At 35.4% G+C, this 7465-nt stretch overlaps 1 long non-coding RNA gene across 1 annotated transcript; it reads left to right on the forward strand.

The window, feature by feature from the left end:
• Positions 1-510: 510 nt before the first annotated feature.
• LOC113076582 (uncharacterized) lies at positions 511-1143 on the forward strand. The gene is made up of 3 exons (XR_003281204.1): positions 511-602; positions 757-841; positions 1099-1143. It is a non-coding gene; the product is annotated as an uncharacterized LOC113076582 (long non-coding RNA).
• Positions 1144-7465: the final 6322 nt, after the last annotated feature.

Here is a 7465-nt window from a genome sequence, read left to right on the forward strand (position 1 = left end):
TACAGCACGCTTTATGAAGCTGCAGTGCATTCTCTGCCAGCTTCCTGTGTACAACATCAGATACACACAGCTAAATACACTGTACATTAAATACAATAAACCACACCTAAATTACTGTATTTTATGTTGACACTTCAGGACTTAAAGTTGTTACAGTAAAGAAGAAAAATTATAACTTTGAGTTTGTATCTGAAAGGTTAGAGAGTTGCAAAATAAAAGCTTATCTCTGTAAAACGTTCATCTCAGACTTGGACTCGGGGTCAAAAGGATACAGTAATAAACCTGTATAAACTAAGTGATAAACTTTTAAAATAGAGTCAGAACTGTGTAGCACTCACATTTCTGCTTTCTATTTTAGTCAAAAAAGAAAATGAAAAATAAAATCTCTAGAATGACTGCTGTCTTTAAAACTCTGCAGATGTTTCTGTGAAGGACGAGAGAGAATGTGTGTCAATATAAAACACAGATGAACCTCCTGTAGAAAAGTTTCTCTTCTCTCTTTGTGTCATTAGTGTAAGATCAGGATCACATGTGTCTGTGAAGAGTGACCAGTCAAAGGATGGCATGCCATACTTCAGTGAAGAAACAACACGAACCAAACGGTATTTGATCGGTTTCTTATTTTTCTTTAAACATAGACTGTCAGAACATGTGTCAGTGAATAATTATCAGAAAACTACTTGTAGTTCATAAATTTATCGTTTATTTTTATTTTTTCTAAAAATGCAGTATTTCATTTATTCTATTTACGATCAGGTTTCAGTATGAAACATTAGATCCAGATTTACAGTCTCACAGAAAACACAAAAATTTTACAGACAGTCTCCTGCAGATCTTCCAGGTAATAACAGACATTTTCAAGAATATTTAATTGTTATAATAAACATATGTAATAGAATAAGAGTGACAACTTTTATTTCTCATTTTTTTTCTTAAGAACCCATAAAATAAGAATTAGAACCAATTTTTATTTGTATTTACAGCAAATTAATGTTTGTCTTACCTGGATTTTTGATGAATATTTTTAATTGAATAAATAAGTTTCACCAATTATAGATGATTTTTTTTTCTGTCATTCATTTTTGTCTGTCTTTGTAGGATCTTGAGAGCAAAATAATCAAATTTCTAAAGAAAGAACTGGAAAAGTTTAAGAAAATATTACAAAAAGATGACTTGCAATACTTTGTGAAGGACTTTATTGAGAACAGATGCAGTATGAAAGAAGCAGCTCTTGATCTAACGCTCTACTTCCTGAGAGAGATGAAGCAAGATGAAGCTGCTGATACTCTAGAAGGTAAGAGACTCATAATCATCTGTTAGATTGTCGCCTATATATATTTAGCAGTGATGCACGGGTCAATGTATTAATAACCCGCACCCGACCGACATTTTCAACTAACCCGACCGCAACTCGGACCGCAAAAAAAGGAAAAGAAAATATTGTGCCCGACCTGCTTCCTGACCCGCATTTTTTAAATTTAGTAAATGCTCATCATATCGTCATTGGGCCATAGACACAGGAACTAGAAAAAAAAAAAAAAACACACAAAAAATCCTTAATATATTCACATTTCGTCAAGAATTATTAAAAAAAAAATCGTCAATAAGCTCATAATTTGTTCTAAAATAGTCTAGTCTGGCTATGTCTATTTTGATGTTTCTGTTCCGCAGATAGTGAGGCTCTGGTTTGTTCCGATCAGAGCTTGTGAGCGGAGAGTGCATTTCTCCATATATTACGCTCTGCTCGCTCATTCCGTGGGGTCTCGCTCAACCCAGAATGGCCTGCTGGTTCCAAAATATGCAAGGAGACATTTAATTGTTTAGTAATAAACTGGTGTTTTCTGTGTTGCTGCAAAGATGAAGTTGACGATGCAGACTCGCCATGAACGCCAGAGAGAAATGCACATTTCAAATGGATTACATAATCAGAGAGTAGCCTATTTATTTTAGTTTAATATTTTAGTTTAAAAGTAGACATTTCAAGCTTTCTGTAATATATGGCCTATATTTCTCAAATCTGTGAGGCACACGCTGAGTTTTGGCGTCCTCCAGGTCACATGCAAGTGATCGTGCCGGCGCGGCCTCATTACATTGTCTGCTATATTTGCTTCTAATTTATAAAAAATGGGCAATTAATTGATAAAACATTGATCAAAATTAAGATACAATTTATAGAAAACGAAAATCTTTATCTTAACAATCTGATTTTCTACAAAAAAAATAACAATTATTGTTATTATTATCATCATTATTATTATTAATAATGTTGAAAAGAGCGGAGAACATTTTTTTTCAGGTTTATTAGGGGGGATAAATTGAAAGGACAGCATTATTACATTTGTTACGGTTACATTGATTTGTTACATTTATATTATTTACATCAAGCTTTTGAATGGTATAGTATTGTAGCTATATTGTTACTGAATCTTCATAATGTTTCACTTGATTATACATTTAGTCAGGAATTATAGTTTGGAAAAAGTCTTTGGAAAAAGTCTAACTAGTAAAATGTTTACACGTTATGTGAAAACTAGTACAAGTATATAAATAAATAAAAAGAGACTTACTCATGTTTATGATCTCTGCTGAATAAAGAGCTTCATTCTTTTTTTCTGAGGAAATCCATTTCTCAAATCCTCAACCACATCACATCTTTTTGGGGTGAATTATGTCTTATTCCTCTCATCGCGAAGCAAACAGTAAAATAAAAGAACTTGAAGAACAGTCTGGCTGCTTTTTCTTCTGTGTGGGCGTATACAAGCCGCACGCTTCAGTTTGAATCTGAATAGCGCGTTCAGCGAGGGGGCGTGGTCACATTAGATATAATGAAGGGAGACGTGAAAAACAGACATCGCATTGTTTTCATATGGATTACTTTATCACAGAATATTTGTCTTCGGCAGCACTTGTTTAGTTTTAAAGTAGACATGTCAGGCTTTCTATAGATATCTCTCTCATGTCTCTTCATTGAGTATTCACGGAGAATCAGAAAATGACTCATAACGTGTATATGCGTTAATCGACTCCAGAGGGTTAAAAAGAGTTTTCTATAAAACAAAACTTAATGAAGTCGTCAAAATCATGTTTTACCAAAAACAGCATCTTCACCTTTTCTTGTGCCGCTTCCACCTCTACCTGCAGACTGAGCTCGTGCTTCATCTTCACCAGTTATTCAGCCAATAAAGTGTAGGCCTATGTATTTCAAAATTGTGTCTAGTACTATATTAATTACAAAGGTTTAATTGGCACTTTTATTCCAAACGACCCGACCGACCGCGACCCGAATATCATTACAAATATTTTTGGATGACTCATAACCGCGGACAACTGCGGGTGACCGCAGGCACATGCTCATTTTGGATCAACCCACTGATATGTAGAGAGAAAATAAGACTAAACAATATCTGTATTTTTGTTTCTGTTTAGATGAGCTGATCTTCATTCATCAGCTAAAGTGTAGCCTAAAGAAGAAGTATCAATGTGTGTTTGAAGGAATTGCAAAGCAAGGTGACTCTACACTTCTGAAGAACATCTACACAGATCTCTATATCACTCAGGGTTGTAGTGAACAGGTCAATACTGAACATGAGGTGAGACAGATTGAAGTTGCTTCCAGACGTCATGAATCACAGGAGATACAGGTTGAGTGCAAACATTTGTTTGAAGCACCTGAACAAGACAAGCAGATCAGAACTGTACTGACAAAAGGAGTTGCTGGCATCGGAAAATCAGTCTCTGTGCAGAAGTTTGTTCTGGATTGGGCCGAAGGAAAAGAAAATCAAGATATCAGCTTCATATTTCCTCTTCCATTTAGAGAGATGAACTTAAAGGAGCAAGAAAAACTAAGTTTGATGGACCTTATAACTCAGTTTTTCCCAGAGACAAAAGGACTGAACCTTACAAGAAGAAATCAATTCAAAGTCTTGTTCATTCTTGATGGATTGGATGAATGTCGTCTTCCTGTAAACTTTAAGGATAATGAGACATGGTCTGATGTTTCCTCACCAGCCTCTCTGGATGTTCTCCTGACGAACCTCATCAAGGGAAATCTGCTTCCTTCTGCTCTCATCTGGATCACCAGCAGACCAGCAGCTGCCAGTAAGATTCCTCCTGACTGTATCGACCGGCTGACAGAGATACGAGGATTCAATGATGCACAAAAGGAGGAGTACTTCAGAAAAAGATTCACGGATGAAAATGAGGCCAAAGAAATCATTGATCATGTTAAACAATCAAAGAGTCTCTTTATCATGTGCCACATCCCAGTCTTCTGCTGGATTTCAGCCACTGTTCTCCAGAACATTTCAGAGGAGAAAAGAAATAATGTTGTGAAAAACAATCAGACTGATGATGTCTCCAAAACACTGCGGGAGTCAAATACTGAAGACACTCCTAAGACTCTGACACAAATGTACACACACTTCCTCAGATTTCAGATCCAGCAGAGCAGACGAAAGTATGATGGAGAATATACACCAGATGTTTCCTGGGATAAAGATGCCATCTTTTCACTGGGGAAACTGGCATTTGATCAGCTGGAAAGAAACAATGTGATCTTCTATGACACAGATCTGGAAGCCTGTGGTATTGACGTCTATAAGGCATCAGTGTACTCAGGCATGTGTACCCAGATCTTTAAGGAGGAAACAGGGATCACTCTTGGTACCATGTACTGCTTCGTTCACTTGAGCATTCAAGAGTTTATTGCAGCCCTTTATGCACATCTGTTTCTAGACATCAACAAGAAATATGTGTTTGGTCAAGACTCTGCAGAACAGGAAAACAAAAGTGAAACCATGATTGATTTGCTCAAGACTGCAGTGGACAAGGCTCTAGAGAGTGATAATGGACACCTGGATCTTTTTCTTCGTTTCCTCCTTGGTTTGTCACTCCAGTCCAATCAGAAACTCTTACAGGGTCTGTTGACACTGGAAAATAGAAATGAGCAGAGCAAAAAGGAAATAGTTCAGTACATCAAGCAGAAATTAGAGTCTAATCTGTCTCCAGAGAGATCCATCAATCTGTTCTACTGTCTGAATGAACTGAACGACCAAACTCTGGTGGAAGACATTCAGACCCACCTTAGCAAAGGAAGTCTCTCATCTGCTGATCTTTCACCTGCCCAGTGGTCTGCTTTGGTCTTTGTGTTGTTGACATCAGACGAGGAGTTGGAGGAGTTTGAGCTTCAGAAATTCAAGAAATCAGACGAGTGTCTCATCAGATTATCAGCGGTCATCAAAACCTGCAAAAGAGCTCTGTAAGTTATTTAATATATCTTGTCATGTTTTGTTCTCATCTTAAAATTGCATTAATCTACATTGATACTAGGGGTGAAACGGTTCAACTTTTTCATGGTTCGGTTTGTATCACAGTTTTATGGTCACGGTTATGGTACAGTTGGGTATGTGCTATGCTTATGGAAAAATTATACTTTCAAACAAAAGTAACGAAAATAAGAATATTCTAACTACAAACAACAAAGAAACTCATCAAGATAGAGCAGCACTTTTAAATATATAACTCATTGCCATAAATGATATAAGCCTGTTATTAATTTACTACCTGTTATTAAAAAAGTTTTATTCAAGCATGCTAGTTTGTTTTATGTAGGAAATTTAAATCAATACAATTCTAATATATATGCAGTATATTTACTGTTAATCAAAAAATTAGTATAAATAGATTTTTTTGTATTTAACAAATGTATTTCATGTATCAAAACCTTGTGATTTGATTTATTTCTCTTTTAGGCTAAATGATTGTGGCTTAACTGACAAAAGCTGTCTAGCTCTGGCTTCAGTTCTTGGATCAGATACCAATCTGAAAGAGCTGAACATGAACAATAATAATCTGCAGGACTCAGGAGTGAAGCTACTCTGCACTGGACTGAAGAATATAAACTGCAAATTAGAGATACTGAGGTAAGTTTTGTGACAATCAATAGTGTTTTTTTCATTTAAATTTTGGAAATTTGCAGGCTTTAATTCCAGCATAAACTCTACATTACAGGGCCCTCATTTATCAACAGTATATACGCACAGATGTGTGTGTAATGAGTGCGTAAGAACAGTCTCATGCAAAGTGTGGGATCTTCCATATTGTACTTTAACATAGGAATGTGTGTAAATATAAGCACAACTCTGAGCATGCTTAAGCAGAGAATCTAGTGCTAGAATGGCAATACTACAAAAAGAAAGTGCTGCTGCGTCTTTCCCGTGTCCTTTAATTGCAAATACTAAATGTATAAATTAATAGTTCAAGTTAGATAAGATATTTAGTCTTTTTTTATCCCCCCAGGAAACAAGACTAAATATATATTTTGCTTATATAGTAAATTCATCTTGATTGTTTTATCAAAAAACAAGACAAAAATAATAAGAAGCCATTTTTTGCATGCAGCCAGGAAGTCATTTGAAATGTGGCTATAGTGTCATGACTGATCTGGCTATGCTGGAAGATTAGGCAAACCATGCGCTGTACCGAGAGCGTTTAAAAAAAAAAAAAAGAGCGCTGATCTGTTTGGTGAGAGCACAGAATGGCTTCTCAGTCAGTACTGCTTTCTTTTTCCATGATTTCGGTGAGGACATAATACATTCACATGATTTATAAAGGGAGGTGTTGTCACCATATATGGTTTATTGTTTTTTCTTCAACACCCTAAAAAGGTTTTCTGGTACGACATACTTTAAGATAAGGAATAAGGCTTAAAGAGTTTTTAATGTCTTGGAAATCTTCTTACAGCCTTTAAAGACTTTCTAAAGTAATACAGTTGTATATTCTCTACAGCTTCTCCATAACGTTGTGAGATCTCTGTTGACTTCAGCACATGCATGGGTTGACTCTGTGTATGTGTAACAGCTCAAGCTAATTCTGTTTTAATAGAGTTTCTTAAGACATAATTGTGTTTTTTATTCCACACCATGCAAATAAGAGATACTCCACTCCAAAATGAATGTCGTTCCAAACCCGTAGAAGCTTTGTTCGTCTTTGGAACACAATTGAAGATATTTTGGATGAAAACCTGGAGGCTTTAGACTGCCAAGTAAAACAGCAATGTTAAATAAGGGTTGAATAATTTTGACAGCTCTGTTATTCAAATCTTAAAACTCAAAAATAATACATTATATAAGGTTATATATTGACATTATGACTTTTAATATATGGCTTTTAAAACTGAACTGTTATAGATGCAATTTAGATTTTATGCTGGATCTTCAGAAAAGCTTGTATTTCTAAAGTACTGCAGTATTTTGATTGCAACTGTAGTTTATAATTGTGGAAAAATAAAACTGCAAAAAATAAAAATAGCATTTGATGTAGTTTGAGTTCACCAGTATATAGCTTTACCCAGCTTTACTGTGAAAAGAGTCCATTCAGTCCAAAATCCCTGTAGTACATCATTTTATTTTCTTCATTCTAGAACATGTACTTGTGTGACAATCTGTGATTTTCTCATAGACTTTCA

This window comes from Carassius auratus, unplaced genomic scaffold (assembly GCF_003368295.1).
Source record: "Carassius auratus strain Wakin unplaced genomic scaffold, ASM336829v1 scaf_tig00020785, whole genome shotgun sequence".
NCBI lineage: Eukaryota > Metazoa > Chordata > Actinopteri > Cypriniformes > Cyprinidae > Carassius > Carassius auratus.